Here is a 19,340-nt window from a genome sequence, read left to right on the forward strand (position 1 = left end):
CCCAGCAACGAATTTCCAAAATCTAAACGGTTCATCCGAATATGTCGATCGATGTGTCTTTAGAAAGCTATTAGTGTAAACCAAAATTTTTATGAATTGCAGGTATGTAATTTGAATAGTACACGAGTTATTGGAGGTCAAATTGGCGGATTACTATTGATCGCGTCAGGCCGTAAGTACTCCACAGTCACACGAAAAAACGATAGCAGCATGCTTATAAATATATTTATTCATCTATGTCTTTATTTATCCGACATATACTATTCATGAAGAAATTGGTCAAATATTTACTGCTTTTCAAAACGCACAGAGGCATTATGCTACTGGCTTACTTTTGTTTCTATTCCTTTGATATACGTTTATTTGTTTTTTTATTTAATAATTTGTGTTAGAACGTGTTTATGGTCCAGCGGTAGGAATATTTATTTAATTTCAAGTTATTAAAGTGTAAATCCAATATTTCGTATGTGACTTCAAACTTAGAATTAAAACTACAACGGGCAAAAATCGTCGAGATTCTCGGTTCCCGGGATGGATGAAGCGGCTATTTATCACAACAGAGTTTGTAAGGAACCCGCAGAGCGCGAGTCTTAGTCGCACCTGACAAATTTTTTCTATAAAAATATCGGCGCGATTTTATCTCGGATTTTTACCAATATACGATACTCAGACATACTTGGTTTTACTCATTGCTTCACCGTCTTGAGCCAGAATAATATCTGTATCATTTCTCGCTCTTCTTTTCTTTGATTTGTCTGATACATTCTGTCAATCACTTGCGGTTTAAAACCGTTGTATTCAACTACTTGTCACAAAATTATAAAAAAGTTATTTTTTACAACGTGACGCGGGTCAATCATTACATAAGGGGCCTAATTAAAAATCATCTGGGAAATTTGCTTTTACCAGCGGGAAATCAGAACTGGGCTCTAAATTAGCGTCTTATTGCAATAAGCTCATGGCGGCTGCAGTGTAACACGTGTTAAGTTCGGCTCGCGAAATTTAGTCGAATTCGAAGGTGTTTTCGCAGGTGGTGTTGTCTAGTACAAGTGTAAATCGTGTAAACAACAGTGCTCTGTGTAGTAGTGCTATTTTTTTCTGTGCCCCGCCAATATCTGCGAGAAAATGGTAAACAGAAGAATCAACAGCAGCGCGTCCAGCAGCGGGGAAGCAGCAGGTGCGGCGGGCCTGCTCCTGGCGGAAGGTGCGGCCGCGGCTCCCGGTATAGCGGAGCTGGTTCGCTCTGAGGTAAACGCTGCGCTTCGCGATAAAAACAATCTCGATCTGATAGCAGGCACCATATCAGATACTGTAAGGGCAGCAGTATTGGCCAAAATGCGTGAAACTGTTGAGGCCAATACTGCCGAAATTACAGCACTAAAAAAGTCTGTGTCTGAATACGAGAAAAAGGCACGAGAGTTGGAAGTGAAACTATCTGCCGCCACAGACGAGCTAGAACAGTACCAAAGGCGAAATAGTCTACGACTGTTTGGAGTAGCAGAAAATAAAGAAGAAGACACGGACAACCTACTTATACAGGTTGCGCGTGAAAAATTAGGCGTCGAAGTGACGAAGGCAGACAATGACAGGAGCCACCGGGTGGGACGAAAACTACCAGGTGCTACCAAACCTCGTCCAATAATAATTAAATTTGTGTCGTACCGAAAAAGGGCTGAGATCTTTACCCAGAAGAAGAAGTTAGCAAGGACAGGGATTACAATAAGGGAAGATCTGACACACGAGCGGCTAAAGATTTTAAACAGTGCCATATCCCATTTCGGTCTTCAGAATGTGTGGACTCAGGATGGCAGAGTAATCATTAAGACTGCAGCTGGAAAGAAGACAGTCACAAACATGACAGAACTAAATAGTATTAAGTGAACCTACTCGAGCCAAAAGTCAAACTTAACACTATTTGCAAATTTTAACAGTCCTATACTCAGATATAGTCTTGTAATTGTATTAACTTTTTAATTATTTGTACCTTCAACTAATTGTTTTTGTAACTGTATTAACTTTTTAATTATTTGTACCTTCAACTAATTGTTTTTGTAACTGTATTAACTTTTTACTATTTTTTTGTGTCTTTAGCTGTAGCCATTGCTTAGTTTTAGTTACTGCTAATACTTTTTTCATTTTCTCAGTTTATTCTCTTCCATTCTGTAATAGTTCTATTGCAATTATTAGTCTCTCCTTTAGTTCATTAGTCAACCATCTCTTCGGTTTAAATTGTTCATAACAAAAATCACTATCAGTATCACTTTAGCAAATTTCAATTTAATTCTAGCTTCCTACGATATTCTATTAAATATTAAGCTTACTTCTCTCTGCTGGCAGCATCGGCCTCTTAAATCACTCCTCTTTCCCTTATTTCCACTCTAAGCTGTTTCAAATACTCTAATTACATTTTTCCTCTTACGACATAGGATACTCAGTGACACACAGCTGTCACCATTTTGGTCATATTCTCCCTGCACCGAATACCACTAATCCATTTTCTATACTCCCGCAACCTCAGGAAATCTCTTGCAGTCGCTTTTCTTTCGGCTCTCGCGGAGTCACAAACAGGGCGCGCAAAATCTCGGACACCCCTGTAATATGTCACTTGGCGGAAACACCGGTCAGTGCCCCTCGCGGCAGGTAGTGCCTAACAAAGGGACAAACCAGTCTGCCACCCTACTCCAGGCTGCTCAGCGGAACGCGTCCGAGGTTTTAGCAGCTCACTGCAACATTCAGTCTTTACCTGCGCATTACGAAGAACTTAGCCTCCTCTTCCACCAACTAAACTACCACGTAATCCTCTTATCCGAAACGTGGTTGAAACCACACATATCCTCTGCATCTATTCATCTCCCAGGGTACACATTTCTTAGGGCAGACAGATCAAAAAAGCGAGGTGGCGGGGTCGGCGCATGTATACGAACAGATCTCAAAGCGAAAGTCTTATGTACGTCAAATCCTGCTGAAGAAAAAGAGGCTGAATTCATGTTCATCGAATTAATATATACAAAGTCGGAAATTCTTGACTGGCGTCGTGTACAAGCCGCCAAAAATAAGCTCAATGAGTTCCTTCCAGTCGGAATTACATTCACTTCAGTGTCAATACGAACATGTCATCGTAATGGGTGACTTGAACATAGACCTGCTAAGAGACACTCCCTCCGCAATAAACCTAAGAAGATTGTTTAGTTGCAATAGCATGAACATTCTTCCATTACAACCTACACACCATACGGCGCACAGTCATACTCTTATAGACGTGATCGCAACGAAACAGACTGACAAAGTAAGAGATGTTGGTCAACCATCGGCCCCTGGCCTCTCAGCACATGATGTAATATTCCTGGCCTACTCTGTGCAGCCCCCAAGGATCAAATCGCGTTACATAACTTGTAGGAACATGAAACGTATTGACCTTGACGCTCTAACAGCCGATTGCTCAGAAATCTCATGGCATCAAATAATCAGAGAACCTACAATCGACGGCAAAATTAATGAACTTGGTGATAAACTCACTGCCCTCTATGACAAACATGCACCTGTGCGCACAGTCCGTGTAAGAAAATCTCCTGCTCCATGACTGACAGCTGAATTACGTCAAATGATGACTAATAGGGATGCTGCCCACAGGCGTTTCAAGGCAGATCCGAAACCCGAACGTTTTGAAGAATATAGAAAGCTACGGAACAGAGTGAAACAATGCATTCGCAATGCCAAAATCAGGCACGCTCGCTCCCTTGTATGCAGCGATCTGACACCCACGACTCTATGGAAGAATCTCCGTAGCTTGGGGGTCGGAAAGGCAAAATCGGAAACTACTTTTCATGTGTCAGTTAACGAATTAAATGAATTCTTCTCTGCACCTCTGAATACCAGCACGGCTGATAATTACCGTCCACAAGAATCCCCAAACAGGATAACTAACAACGATACCTTCCATCCAAAACATGTAACAACAAATACGGCAAGAAAAGCAATAATGAGAATCTCTTCTGATGCAATAGGCAACGACAGTATCGGTATAGCCAAGATTAAGAATGTTGCCGACATCTTAGTACCTATCTTAACTGACATATTTAATTTTTCCCTCGTGAACGGAATATACCCCACTGCATGGAAAAGAAGCATAATTCGACCCATCCCTAAGGTCGAAAACCCGCAACTGCCTAGTGATTACCGACCAATTAGCATACTGCCTGCTGTTTCCAAAGCACTGGAATATATTGTTCATGACCAAATCACTGAACACTTGCATGAATTCAGTCTATATGACAAATTTCAATCCGGTTTCCGTAAACATCACAGCACAAACACTGCTCTAATTAAAGTAACTGATGACCTGAAATATGCCATCGACAATCGAAAGGCAACAATATTGACGCTACTGGACTTCAGCAAAGCTTTTGACACGGTTAACTTTGACATATTACTCAGAAAAATGCAACAGCTTAATTTCTCTGATAGTGCAATGAGATGGTTTGAAAGCTACTTAAAAGACAGACAGCAATGTGTTGTCTGCGCAAATGAAAAATCTTCCTGGAAACATGTTTCTTCGGGAGTGCCACAAGGATCAGTCTTAGGACCACTTTTGTTTTCTTTATATGTCAACGATATTTCGCCGGTTTTGTCCTCCTGTAAACATCATTTCTATGCCGACGACCTCCAGCTCTACCTAAGCGTCAGACCTGAAGACGTAAACACTGCAATCGCTCTGATGAATGATGATCTGTCTTCAGTAGTGACATGGGCGAAAAATCTGGGGCTTAAATTAAATGCAAAAAAGACGCAAGTAATCTTAATAGCCCATCAGAAATTAATAAGTTCAGATTTCCGCGAACGGCTACCTCCTATTCTGCTCGAAGGTACTCCAATACCATATCAGAAAACAGTGAAGAACTTGGGTGTAACTTTGGACGAGCATCTCAACTGGGCGGAGAATACAGTCGCAGCGTGCCGAAAGACGTCTGCTTGTCTCTATGCTCTCAAAAAGTTTCGGAACATATTCCCACAGGACTTGAAACGCCAGCTCGTGCAAGCACTCGTTCTACCGAACCTCCACTATTGTGATGTGATTCAACAAGGCATGAGTAGTGAAAACAAAAGACGGCTAGAGCTAACCATGAATGCCTGTGTGCGTTACACCTGCAACATTCGCCGATATGATCATGTTAGTGCTTCATACTCCGAGCTAGGGTGGCTGCGGCCGGACAAACTGCGTGACTACCACACTCTATGTCTACTTCACCGACTCCTCATCGCGCAAGCACCCCAGTACCTAGCTTCAGAGATTAAAAACCTGTCATGCCATCATAATCGAAACACGAGGTCACTCTTATCTGGTATCCTAACTGTGCCCACTCACAAAACAAAAACTTTTGCAAATTCCTTCTCAGTTGCCGCTGTCCGCCTCTGGAACAAACTGCCCCTTACCTTGAGGAAAATTCAATCTCCTGTTGCTTTTAAGAAGAAGTTGAAGCATTTCCTACTATCATCCGCATAAAATTCTCCACAAAATTAATGTGCAAGGCCAATCCTCTCATCTGTCAAATAGCAAAGCTAGCGTCTCCTATCTTGCTGCTGAGATGCCTTCCTCTTCATCTATCTCTATTAGCCACGCAGTCTCCTTTTCCTTTATATTTTCCTTAATTATGTTTCATCATGTTCTCTCTATTCTTCTCCTCCCTTCACCACGAGTCTCCCTCATACTCCCTGCTGCCAGCACTCCTATCTTAAATTTTTTCTCTTCAATAATGTATTTTTCGAGGTGTACCTTTCTAATTGTTTATCTCACTTTTTGTATTAGATGTAGTTTAACATGCCTACTGAAACATATGACTGTAAAATAAGTAGAATGCCTGGTTAGATGTAAGGAGGGCCTGATGGCCCTAATCTTGCCAGGTTAAATAAATAAATAAATAATATTCCGCCCATCCGGCATCGCCAGCTAAACAACTGAATCAAAAATACGAGTGGCAACTCCTGCGAGTAAATGATTGTCATGGCTTCGTAGAACGATTTTAGAATTGCAAACTACGAAAAGTAGTCAAAATAAATGGGCACGCTTCCGTGTTAGTTCTCTATGTGAAACATAGCATTGATCACTGAGTTAAAAACATGACAAACGGTGTGTCAAATGTCGCATTACAATCTGTTATGTCAAAAACCCTGCAGGAATGGGCAAACCTGAATATTCCTGTAACGTACGGGTGAGGTGGTCAATCTTTCACGGTATATAACGAATACGGGCGCCATCTTGAAACCGGCCATATTGAATCGAAGTCATTGTTTGTTAAATGTGAAGTGGGTCGGATTGATGTGTTAAATAACATCAGCATTTTCTGACAAGTTCATTCCTGTAAACTAATTCGATGTAGCAGTTATTGTTCAAAAGCTACAACACATTTTGTTTGGAATTACAGGCTGGACTCTGGGAAATGCTGGCAACCTTTCTTCAGTACATTTCTCGAGATGGTGTGTTTCTTATTTTCTCTGCAAATACGAGTTGCTTTAAATGGACCGACAGATAGGTTAGGTGATGTGAGATCAGGTGACCAGGGTGGGCATTCCACAGAACCACGTGGGCCAATACAGTGTCCAAGAAATTGGACATCTAACCACTGATGAACAACCGTAGTGTGCTGAAACCCAATCCTGTTCACAGTAAGAGGGATAGCTGCCATCTTCATTCAAAACTAAGGAAAACACTTCTTCTTGCAACGTTTCCAGGTAGCGTTGAGCATTTAGGTTCTGGCCAATGAAAATGGGTACCCCATATTCCACACCACACCATAACTTTTATGTCACTATCTACCTTGGAAGCTTCCATCCAGTTTCGATTCTGGTCACTCCAGTATCTGTAGTTGTATCGGTTGACTTCATCAGTGAACAAGATACCTTGTGCAAAAGAGGGGTCTTGTTGAATTTGCTCTTGGGTACACGTGCACAACTGCGTACATCTGTCTTGGTCGTCCTCTGTTGGGTGCTGGAGTAACTGAATCTTGAATGGATTCCACTTATAAACATGAAGGTTTCGTGTTATCGATGACTGGCTGATTGCACAGTATGATGACAGACGTCGTGTCCGGCGGTGTGAGCTCTTCATGAAGGACACCAAAACCATTGTTGAGATTGTCTCATGAGTAAAGCTTTTTGGACGGCCACAGTCCCAATTTCTTGGAAAATGGAAATTAAGAACATCCTAGAGTTGTGTGGAACTGTAGCTCTTTCCGGCTGCAGCTTGTTAAAATCTATGACAGGGGAAGCCCGTTCTCCAGATATCAAAATGACCTCAGTTCTCTCCTCCTCGGCCAAAGCCATCTTGAATTACCAAAAACAAAACAAAAACTGTTGTAACTTTTGAACCATAACAGCTACTTCGAATCTGTTTACAGAAATTAACTTGTCAGAAAATGCTGATATTATTTGATGCATCACATGACTCCCTTTCCATTTAAATAATTGACATATGTTCAAGACAGCCTGTCTCCAGAGGGCGCCCATGTTTTGTACATATCGTAAAAGATAGACCACCTCACACATACCTTACTGGAAAATTCAGGTTTCCCCAATCCTCCTGGGTTTTGACATAACAGGATGTACTGTGACTTTTGACTCACCCTGTACATTCTTCCAATAGTATTCCAGGCATTGTGCCTCGTAGAACTAACTTACCTAAAGCCTTGAATAACAATCAATGACAAATTCAGTCGCCCTGGCCCAGTACAACCGTAACCAGTCCAGGCCAGGATGGTTGCAACACAAGGACTGCTTCGTTAAGAAACATCCGCAGGTGTGCTGTGTAGCGCCTCTTGTGCCATGGCGACTGTTCCCGACTCTATCGCAACCCACACTAGTTTCCTAGGTACTACAGTCCCCGGAAACTCGATGCTGCGTGGCGGTTCGAATATTCCTTGCTGTACATATCCAACAGATTGTTTCAAAACTATTAGTGACGGGAACTTTCCCCGTTTGTCGACAGTTTCCCACCACTTGGCAAAAATCAGTTCTTCTTCGTCTTATTCTGCTACAGGGTTAGGCTTATTGTTATGGCTTGTTCCGGCCTCACCGTCTCATCCTCGATCTTGTCACACTTCTCTTTGCTAATTTAGGAAGTCTTTGTGGTGACATACGAAATACAAGTTCTCTCCATTTTTCTTTCTATTGGACTGCCTGTCCCCTAATTGGCTGCATCCATAATTTTTCCCTTAATACTTTATTTATCATTTCATCTTCCCTGGTGCAGCCTTTCAGAGATCCTAGAAATTCTATTTCTCATTCTTCTAGCCCCATAAATCTTCATTCCTCAGTGTCCAACTTTCTGCCCCATACAATAAAGCAGGAACTGAAACGACTTAATAAAAATTTCAGCTGTGCCTCTTCCCTTGTTTAACGTTTACGTGTTGTCCTTATTGCGCCAGACGAAGCCTGGTAAGTATTAGTATTTTGTTCGACAATAGTTTAAGGTTCACTATCTTCTTATTTCAATTTTAAGCCAGTATTTTGGAGAGCAATTAAAAAAGCATATGTAACTGAAAGAGCAGTTGAACGGAATGGACAGTGTCTTGAAAGGAGGATATAAGATTAACATCAACAAAACAAAAGGAGAATAATGGAATGTAGTCGAATTAAGTCGGGTGATGGTGAGGGAATTGGATTAGGAAATGAGACACTTAAAGTAGTAGACGAGTTTTGCTATTTGGGAAGCAAAATAACTGATGATGGTCGAAGTAGAGAGGATATAAAATGTAGACTGGCAATGGCAAGGAAAGCGTTCCTGAAGAAGAGAAATTAATTTTTAACATTGAGTATAGATTTAAGTGTCAGAAAGTCGTTTCTGAAAGTATTTGTATGGAGTGTAGCCATGTATGGAAGTGAAACGTGGACGATAACCAGTTTGGACAAGAAGAGAATAGAAGCTTTCGAAATGTGGTGCTACAGAAGAATGCTGAAGATTAGATGGATAGATCACATAACTAATGAGGAGGTATTGAATAGAATTGGGGAGAAGAGAAATTTCTAGCACAACTTGACTAGAAGAAGGGGTCGGTTGGTGGAACATGTTCTGAGGCATCAAGGGCTCATCAATTTAGTATTGGAGGGCAGCGTGGAGGCTCAAACTCGTAGAGGGAGACCAAGGGCGAATGCACGAAGCATATTCAGAAGGATGTAGGTTCCAGTAGGTACTGGGAGATGAAGCTTGAACAGGGTAGAGTAGGATGGAGAGCTGCATCAAACCAGTCTCTGGACTGAAGACCACAACAACAACAAAATGTAATTAGTATGTTACGATTTACTCCCAATATTCTTCATCTCTTGAAATTACTTGTTTGGTATTGGAAATAAGCTTAAATAAAGTGGGAATTTTGATCAATGTACCGCACTGGAACTGAAATACTGCATTATCAGTTTAGCATGGGGGAAACAGTTTTCATTCCCCTCGTGTATTTCGTAAATTAAGTAGAAAAACAAAAACAAACATTAATCTTACAACTATATGACGTAAGGCGGGATGCTACCGAAAAATCAAACTTTTCTTAAAAAATTCCTTAGACCCACAGTTAATAAGGTAGAGAACTGAACTTCTGCATGTGCAAAAAAATGCCGTATAAAACATATTAAAAGACCTAAGATTAGTATTGTGCCACAGATATTAATATTGTAATTCATTTAATTGCCATTGTGTTCTGCTTGGCTGCCTATTTCCCCCACCGCCATGTCACGCTGTCAGGACGAGAAGAGAGGAAATTTCAATGGCAATAAAGTCGCACTGTATACTACCTGGTTTTATATTTCACGTTTCCCAACGATATAGATCACAAACAAAACAAATTTTCGGTGTTATTTATTTTTGGCACGCTCAAGACTTAATTTAATTTGCAGTCCATATCACAGATTTTTGAACTCGGGTACCCACTTAATCGTGACTTATTTAGTTTTCTAATGTAAGAAAGGTCTTTCAAACATATATGCTGATCGACATATTGTAGCACTTTCGCAACCTCGTTATGGAGACATGGAAACTCTACCTCACGAAAACAGTGGACACATACTGAACAGTTTCAGTGTGAAAGGATTTGTCTTTAAAATGGGAATTATACTGCAGATTAATCAGTTACATCTGCACATCCACAAGGGCGCTTTCAGCTGAAACCGCAGAAAGCCTTAAATACGCTCAAAAAAAGATGTAAGGTTGGCAGTGCCCTCAACATTTTTAGAAAACTATCCTTTCAGTTCTTGCAAGGCCACAATGAACTCTTGAAACGATACGTTTTCTTTAACTGCAGAGAGCGTAGAGAAGTGGACTGTGTTTGTTAGAATTTGCCTCTTCTACAAATGCATCCCCTTCAAATCAGAAATAAGTTGTTTGTCATCGTGCAGTGTCTTAGTGTGGGCAGTGGGCAGTAAAGTACACTTAAAATGATATCCAAATCAGATATTCTAATTTTCTTTCACGAACTCCTTTTTCCGTCATAAATTCAACAATAGCGGGTTTCAAATCGAAAAATAGTTCCAGGCATGCCATTTGTCGTAACCAACGTACTTTGCAATAATTTATAAATTCTTCGTGCTATTGATTCAGTTTCATCTAAAACTGTTGCAGCTGACAGTGGAGTAATGCGTGCGACTTCAGAAATTTTGCTATTCGTACCACCGGATTCTTAACGTGCTCCATACCTGAAAAACTAGCACAAAATGCTTCTTGGTGTACAGAACAATCAAATCCATCTGTCTATCATTGTATTTTTATACCATTTCACTGTCAACTCTGTATGGTACTGTAATGTCGATTCATGTGAAATTTGCAGTACCCGTCTATTTTGTGAATGCATGATACATATTGGGAACTGTTATATTTCCGTCATTCCCACTCAGTGTTGAAGACTTGTGACAATAGATCGTTAGATTGCCTCTATTTGTGCAAACAGCCAGTGGATGGTTGAACGTCCTTCACAGCACAAACAAATAGCTGAGGGTAAACGGTGCTGTTAGCATGATTCTGCCGAAGTGATGGGAGTTGTACAGAGCGAAAACATGCAGACTGCGGCTTTAAATAAAATGTCGTGGGAAGGACCGAGCAAATCTAATGACAGGCCGAGCCTCGGCCCGGATGCGGCCCACGTATTTGGCACATGAACGGTTTGGCACGCCGTGGCCGGCCCTGACTTACTTACACCAACTCTCTTATTTCAGTTACGCCGGTGTTTCCCTCAATGAAATATAAAACTGCATAATAGACACTGCGCAATTTTTAGTATAGTAAATCCACAGAATGCATCTTATCCGAAGTATATTAGGCTTTTATTCGCATTCTTTCTTTTCCCAATAAGACACTGCCTTAGTAAACCAGGTTTTGCGAGAAACTCAAATGTGGCCGTTAGTGCATTCACAATAGGTTCTGGAAGTGAGTGCTTGTGTGAATATGCTTTATTTCTTGAGTTGCACATACAGAAATCGTCTTTTGCTCACAGAATACGCGTTGGTCTCTACCTAGTGGATAGTTCGTGAAAATAAATTGCCCATCGGTCTTACCACACTGCCTGTAAATTCTTTGTGTTTTTCCTAGTTGGTCTCTCATAAAATAACTGAAGAGAATCAATTTCCATAAGAGCAAGCCTACCTTTTCCTCCTACTTCTTTACCATCCTCAAGCACTTCATTTATCCTTTAGCAAGCGACATAGCGTGTAGCCAGCACATTCCAACTTTACTAATGGAGTACTGTGTGGTTAATTATCTACCAGTCCGCCTGATTAGCTGGGTGGTACCGTACTCGCCTCCCTCGCAAACGGGCTCGGGTTTGATTCCCGGTCGGGTTGGAGATTTTCTCCGCTCGGGGACTGAGTGTTGTGCCTTTCTCATCATTTCATCCTCCTCACCAGCGAGAAGTCACCCAATGTGGCGTCGAATGAAATAAGAGTTGTATTTCGCAGCCGAACTTCCCCGAATAGGGACCTCCCGGCCAACGATGGCGTACCCTCATTTCATTTTTTATTATCTACCACAGTTTTGAAAGAGAATCCCCTTTACCATTTTCCATATATCTAAAAATGTAGATAAGGATGTGTGTACTGAGTTAAACGTTTTAATATTTTATAGGCATTTCTAATGCTGCTATGAAGACAAAATTTATATAAAGAAGAGATGAATCTCTATAGATTAAGAAAAGAATAATTTTGAATTTCTATGTATCGAAGCCAGATCCACTGCCCCCCTCCTGTGTATTGCTTGGCTAGCTTTCTCACCGCTTGGGGCGCTAGTGTCGCTACAGCTGTCAGACGGTGACAACTTTCGCAGAAGTGATGGTGTAACGCAGTCTAATGTATACAGACGCGGCACTCTGGTGCGAAAGTTGTTACTGTTTGACAGTTGGAGCGACACAAGCGCTCCAAGCAGTGAGAAGGCAGACACTCGCAAGCGTCGTAAGGATAATGTTTGTTTTTAATTATTTTCTACTTAATTAACGTGTAGTTGCTACACATTTGCGTTCCATGCGTTAGTAAATTACCAAGGCACATGAATTATCGTGACACCATAATCACGCTGATTCAATGACATAGCTTCAACTTGTTAATAAAGAAATAATTTAGAATACGTGTATATTTGCAGCTTACTCCGCCGAAAGCACGAGAATACAAACACATATTTCATGCATGAGAAGCATATATTTTTGTTGTAGTACATTCCTGTTACAGAGCTACTTTCCTTGACACAAAATTTTTTATGGAGTCTCATGATACGCCCATTCTCACACTTCACTCGACTTTCCAATACACAAATATTTCTATAATTGTGACTACTTTTGCTTCAAAAGCGATTGTGCTGAAGATTCTTGCCATTTGTGGCTCAGATTTATCAACAATTGTGGCGTTGGTTTCTTCGGTGTTGGGAAACAGTTGAATTACTTTTGACGATTTTTTATCACGTCTGTGTAGTTTACCCTTAAGTTAGAGTTGTGGTAGCTTATTTAGTACGTTAAATAAATTAGGCATTACATTCCATACATCTTTCTTAGGGTGCACATTCACAGATTTGGTTCAAAGTGTAGCGAACAAAACTCTGCGCTGTTGGGTGAGTACATATCGTTTTTCTACAAAAGCTCAGGTCTTTAGGTGTTTATTGAACTAGCAATTTTTTTTATTAAAAGAAAACGACATAATTCAGTAAATAACTGTATGTTACGAGAGAATCGTAAATAAACCGTTTCGTACCTCCCAGGATTCTTAGGAAACTAAAGAATAACAAAGAGATGTACAAGTCTTAAACACAGAGGAAAGGAAAGCTAAACTCAACCAATAAGAAATTTTAGAAATTAAAAAAAATTGTTCAAATGGATCTTAGAACTACTTAAACCTAACTAACCTAAGGACATCACACACATCCATGCCCGAGGCAGGATTCGAACCTGCGACCGTAGCGGTAGCGCGGTTCCAGACTGCAGCGCCTAGAAATTAAAAGACATACGTGTACGTCCCCACATCCATTATTAAACGAGAAAACCCAATTCAACTATTCACCTCTTTTAGATGATATCACATCTCAGGATAGATGTAAAACTTTGGGCCTCAGTGCATCAGTAGATAAAAAGTTCTTGGCTGGTGCATAACTTTAGTCCCCACCTGTTAGTGTAATTGCTGAACTGTGTAATTCCACATGTAATTGTTAAAAATGGTCATTTAAGTAATTTTACATTAAGCCATGGATCGATACATTAAAAAGTTGACACGACTATCTTTATCTGTGCATTGTCATCTTTATGGGACTACACACACTCCCTATTGTAAAACGTATGTTACATTCAATATACAGGGTGAACATTAATAAACCCGACAAACTGCAGGGACGGATTCCTGACTGAAAATGGAGGAAAAAAGGTCCTATGAAGATCTTCCAAGAAATGGACGGTTTGCGTGCAACGGCAACAAATCCTCCTGGAACGCAGTACACAGCTGCATCACATCCTAGTCCCAACAGATGTTCAAAGTGACCTCCATGGGATGCGATGCACGCGTTCACATTGTAAAGAGGACTGATGAGAAAGATCCCATAACTGTGATTGTCTGGTGCGAAAATCATTGACAAAATCAGTCCCGTAGATGGAAATCCGCTGCTGATATTCCTTGCACTAGTTGCTGGTAAAAATGAAATTATTGTGTGCCATTGTCGGCCGGAAGGCCTCATCTGGGACGTTAGACTGCCAGGTTGCCAGTCTTATTTCAGATGACTCCACATTGGGTGACATGCGCGTCGGTGGCAATGAGATGATGACGAGGACGACACAACACTCAGTTCACGGGAGGGAATCGAACACGGGTCCGCAGCATAGTAGGCAAACACGTTACCACTCAGCTAGGCAGGCGGGCTTGTGGTTGGTGATAGGGATAGTAACTGTTGTTGAGACGGGTGTAAAGATTAATCAAGGAAAACCGCCAGTTGAGAAATGGGGCCAAAATTAGTTGGTTACTGTCGAGTTGCAATTTACAATTTTTTTATTGATTACTTCAACCATTAAAAGTCATTTCTTTATCGCTTGACCAGGAACAGATCCAAAAAAGCTAGTAGGCATGAGTGCCTTTTCAAAACAATTTACTTTACAGTTAATGGCCAAGCCATTTTACTTAAAACTGACTTTGATAAAACATTTGATAACAAATCAAAATTTTCCAAGTAATGAAATTAAAAACTTTACTTTACCGTTAATAGTCAAGCCATTTTACTTAAAACAGACTTTGATAAAGTATTTAATAACAAAATTAAGACTTTCCAAGTAATGAAACAGAGAAAAACACCAATTTGCATACAATTTCGCTCCCGAACATGTAGGAAGCCAACTTTTTTTAAACTTTGGCACAACAAGATACTAAATTACAAGGGCTCGCTAATATGGAGGCAGAACTAGCATTTTCAAAGGATGCCAAGTAGATTAAAACAATCAAAGTAAAGATACAGTCATTCACCTTTTACAATAACTAACAATTTTAAAGCCACGTAATTTTAAAAACCCATCAATGAAAGGCAAACTTAACCTTTTTAAACAGTGGCCATAAACAATCAGAGTAAAATACAACCATTTAACATTTTACAATAACTAACAACTTTAATACCATGTCCTGCCACCAAAATGTCCTGGGATAGAAATAATTAACCGACCGGGTGTAAGGGCGCCCACAGTTGTCTCCCGAAGGATGCTCAGGCTAGAAGCGGACTAACACACCCACAACGCCTCACATTCAGCAATCACATCAACCTCACGCGAGCCCAGGGGAGGAGGAGGAATCAAATTAGGAACCATAATCCCTGCCCAAAAATACACTTCCTTCTAGGCAGTACTAATAAGAAGGCAAAAGATCACTGTCTATAATTACACCGGCGACAGGGACAGGAAATCCGAACGCAGAAGCCCACAAGGCAGAAAAAATGTGATCTAAAGCATTAATCACTGCCCAAAATTACTTCCTACCGGGCAGTAGTAATAAGAAGCGGAAAAGATCACTGTCTGTAAATACACCGACGACAGGGACAGGAAACCCGAATGCAGGAGGCCACTAGGCAGAAAAGACGCTGGTTGCACAAACCAAAATTCTTCAATTAACATCTAAACCTTTAACCAACTTAACAAGCAGTTTATCAGAGAAACAGCAGGTGAACTCCGATGCTAAGGTCCCTCACACCCGACCGTGTACACGTCGCCAGCGTACCCAACTGGGCAGAGTCACTCAGCCACGCGCTCTGTCACCGGAGCCCTCGTCTTCTCTGCACCCACGGCGGCGAAATACCATTCGTCAGGGAGGCGAGTTACTAGTCCATCATTCCCGCCTCCAGACGGAAAATTTAAAGACAACCGCTGACGCTCCCACGAAGTAGTGACTCGGAACCACAGCCGTGGCCCCCGGTGCTCATAGCAAGAGCTTACAGCCTTGTCCCCGTCAACTTGTCCCACCTGTCTCGCACTGCAAGGGTCGACCACGCGGCTTCTCGGAACAACAGCCAACTCTTCACCGCCACGGCACGCCGCGGTCTCATCGTACGACATTCCCTAATTCCCGACCGACCGACTCGTCACCGCTAAGCAACCAACCGACCATCCCCCAAAACATCTTATTCCCTTACACAAGGCTAACAGGAAGCAACGACTCGAAGATCGATAAGACCAGACACGCCGCCAGAGCGGAATCTCAACAGAATCGTACCCAGCATAACGATAAATATGAAAGAATCAATTAACGATGGAATGGAAGAACTCAGAACAATCTTTACAGCGCGATATATGTTGAGAGCCGACACACGGCTCAGTTGTTCTGCAGGATACACATAATCGTACTTCAGCTGACACCCTGCCGGTGGGCCACTTGCCTGGAGCTTGTACTAGGGTTTGTCTTAATATCCTGTCGAACCCCGTCCACCAAATCTGGTGTATGTACAGTCCACCGCCTCCCTGCACGTTCGTCTGTCTGAAAGGATCCATGGTCAAACAAATGCCCTCAGAGGGCTTGAAGTATTGTGTGAGATGGTTGGTGTCTGTGACGCTACTTGTCTCGGTGTAGCCGTGCTGAGGCATACAAAACACCATCTCGGCCTGTTCCCAACATGAGTATCGCACCTTTCTGCTGATTACAGTACGCTGCAATTATCACACAGCCTGCAACACACAAGGAACACGGGGCACGTGGTCAGAGAAACTTTTATTCGGCAGCGCCATCTACGGTGACAACGATGCATTTTCGGTTGCATGTTCATAGGACCTTTTTATCCCCATTTCCAGCCAGGAATCTATACCTGCAGCTTGTCGGTTTTATTAGTGTTCATCCTGTAAACGTTAGTATTCGCACTCATCCGATGTCGTATTCAGAAGCATTGCTTGCTGGTCGCTCGCGGCGCTGCTATCGCTGAAGGTAACAATAGCGAAACGGAGTGTGGTGACCGTTATATTAAGCCCATACCACGCCGTAGCGGAGAAGCGAGGCAACTGTCCCCCAATTGAAGCAGCTGATCGCCGCCATTTGCAGGGATGAATCCGTAGTACTGGGGTTGTGATTTGAAGTATACGAGACGCAACAAGAGCAAACTGAATCACAAATTAAACACATGTTTGTTTAAAAAAGTACTGAGCATTCGAGTCTATTTTAAAAGTATACTTAAGTGAGTGAAGTTTCCTAATTTCCGAAATACGTCTGCATAGAGACGCGAAATTTAAGAATGTAAGGCTCTTTCCTGGCAAGGTAGAGCGTCTTTACATCGAGTTATTTGCATTTCACAATTACATGAAACTTTTAAAGTAGCAGACGGTACGATTATTCTTTAATTCACGTAATTTTCCTGTCAGGTCCTGTTTGCTTTTTGCCAATTACTGTGTACATTTGGCAGGCTTACTTTTGTTTAGCACAGTATTGTCTACACTCGATTTTGGTATGATTAATTGTAATAACCCGTATCACTTTAAATACCGTAGGAATTTCATTCGCACATTAGTTTTTAACACTGATAGCACCTCTGAAAGTGGTTGAGTTTGCAGCATTTGCTCAAATATTTGACCATTTACAAAGTATAATCACCACCTGACAACACATGTTAAGTATCGAAACGCAATTATTCGACCTACCTCACATTCATACTTAATATATATTTGATTGCCTTGGTAACTTGGAAAACGAACATTAAAAATTATACACACTGACAGTATTTTCACACTATTTAACCTAGCCCTATATTGCTCGATTTCCAGGACACTATACCTTTTTCAAATCAGTTGGAAATCCAAATACTGTCGGTATAGCATCGTCCTCCAGTTGACATCTATTTACATAATTTTTTACGTAACAATTCTCTTCAAAATGAAGAGAGCACAGGAAATAATTTGCTGTCGCTTGGAAGTTCTCTCTCCGAGTAGCAACTATCCATTTCCGATTTAGAAAATCATTTGTAAGGGGAAATCTAAACAAAATCAAACGCTCATGATGTATTATTTCTCCATGAAAATACTATATACAAGTAATAGAAAGTAACAAACAACCAGAAATGACTGACCTGTGAAATATAACATTGTTTCCGTCTTCGTCTTTGCTTCCATTATATTGTTACAATTAAAAGCAGCACACTAACGAACCATGTTTACGCAGTGTTTCCCTGCAAATGGCGGCTTCTATCACGTTCAACGTGGGGACGAGACACTATCGGCAATGCGCGGTCTAGTTTTTATTTAGTATGTCTATGGTTATGTTCACAGAGTAAATATCTCTGGAGTGAGCATTGCATTCTGCGCATGTTGTCAACATTAAACCAGGATTGTCATGAGTTTTTGGGACCTCGCTTTGCGTGTGTGCTTTCCACAGAGTTTGAAATTTATAATATCAAGAGCTTTTGTTGTGTTTTCACCGTTCGTTGATAGTGTAATAGCTATGGCGAATTACTGTTGTTGCTACGGTTGCAAAGAAAAATATGTGAAAGGAGAGATAGTAACTTTACATGGGTACTATGTTTAAAAATTTCGAAACGCGTTATAATTAAGGCCTGATTCTGTAGACCTATTTTTCTACGATTTTATGACTATATAATTGATATTACGGCTCGTACGAAAGCTTACAAACAATCGGTTCCTCTCGTAAATTTGCTAGTGGGACAGGAAAGGGAATAGTTAGTTGTTTCAGCAAATACTATCCTCCATGCATTTATCAGTGACTTGTCGATTATGTATATAGATTTAGAAGACGGGAGACAAATAAATTCAACAGAGTGGTAGTCTGTAATTGTCTTCGTATAATATGTGTGTCCAAACCTTTTTGTTTACTATAAAGTTACAGTAGGAGACCATGTTAAGTGTGTCTAGGACATGGCGAATGATTGTGTGTGATTTATATTTTAGTTTCCCGAAGGATGAACAACGAGTAAAGATGTGGCTCCAGAAAATAAGGAGGAGTAATTTTGTCCCCCCAAAATATTCCGAAGTATGTTCAAAACACTTTGAAGCGGAATGTTTAGACAGAGAAAAGTTTGGACGTGTGTGGCTGAAGGTAGAAGCTATACCAACTATTTTCAATTTTCCACAGCCCCTACTACCAATTTCTGCACAAATCAAATAAAAAACACAATAGTGTAGCTAATCAAAGTACACATTCATCTTCTTTGGTGTATTTCGCCTCCAATTCATTTTCTTAACCATTTGATTAACAAGCGTAAAATATTAGTAAACATGTCCCCAAACTCTTTCATTTGTGTCACTTTCCACTTCCCATAATGGTGTTATATGGGTTGACTGTTACATGACCAACTGTATTTGCTTTACAGTACATTTATTCTCCGATCGCCTTTTTTTCCCCTTCTTACTCAGTCTACTATTTATTTAATGAGC

The 19,340-nt window shown here is 41.0% G+C and overlaps 1 protein-coding gene across 4 annotated transcripts in view; it reads left to right on the forward strand.

The window, feature by feature from the left end:
- LOC126276649 (probable glycoprotein hormone G-protein coupled receptor) overlaps positions 1-19,340 on the forward strand; it is a 1,482,411-nt gene that overhangs the window by 1,377,516 nt on the left and 85,555 nt on the right. The gene's annotated exons all lie outside the window — the stretch shown is intronic.

This window comes from Schistocerca gregaria, chromosome 1 (assembly GCF_023897955.1).
Source record: "Schistocerca gregaria isolate iqSchGreg1 chromosome 1, iqSchGreg1.2, whole genome shotgun sequence".
In the NCBI taxonomy this organism is placed as follows: domain Eukaryota; kingdom Metazoa; phylum Arthropoda; class Insecta; order Orthoptera; family Acrididae; genus Schistocerca; species Schistocerca gregaria.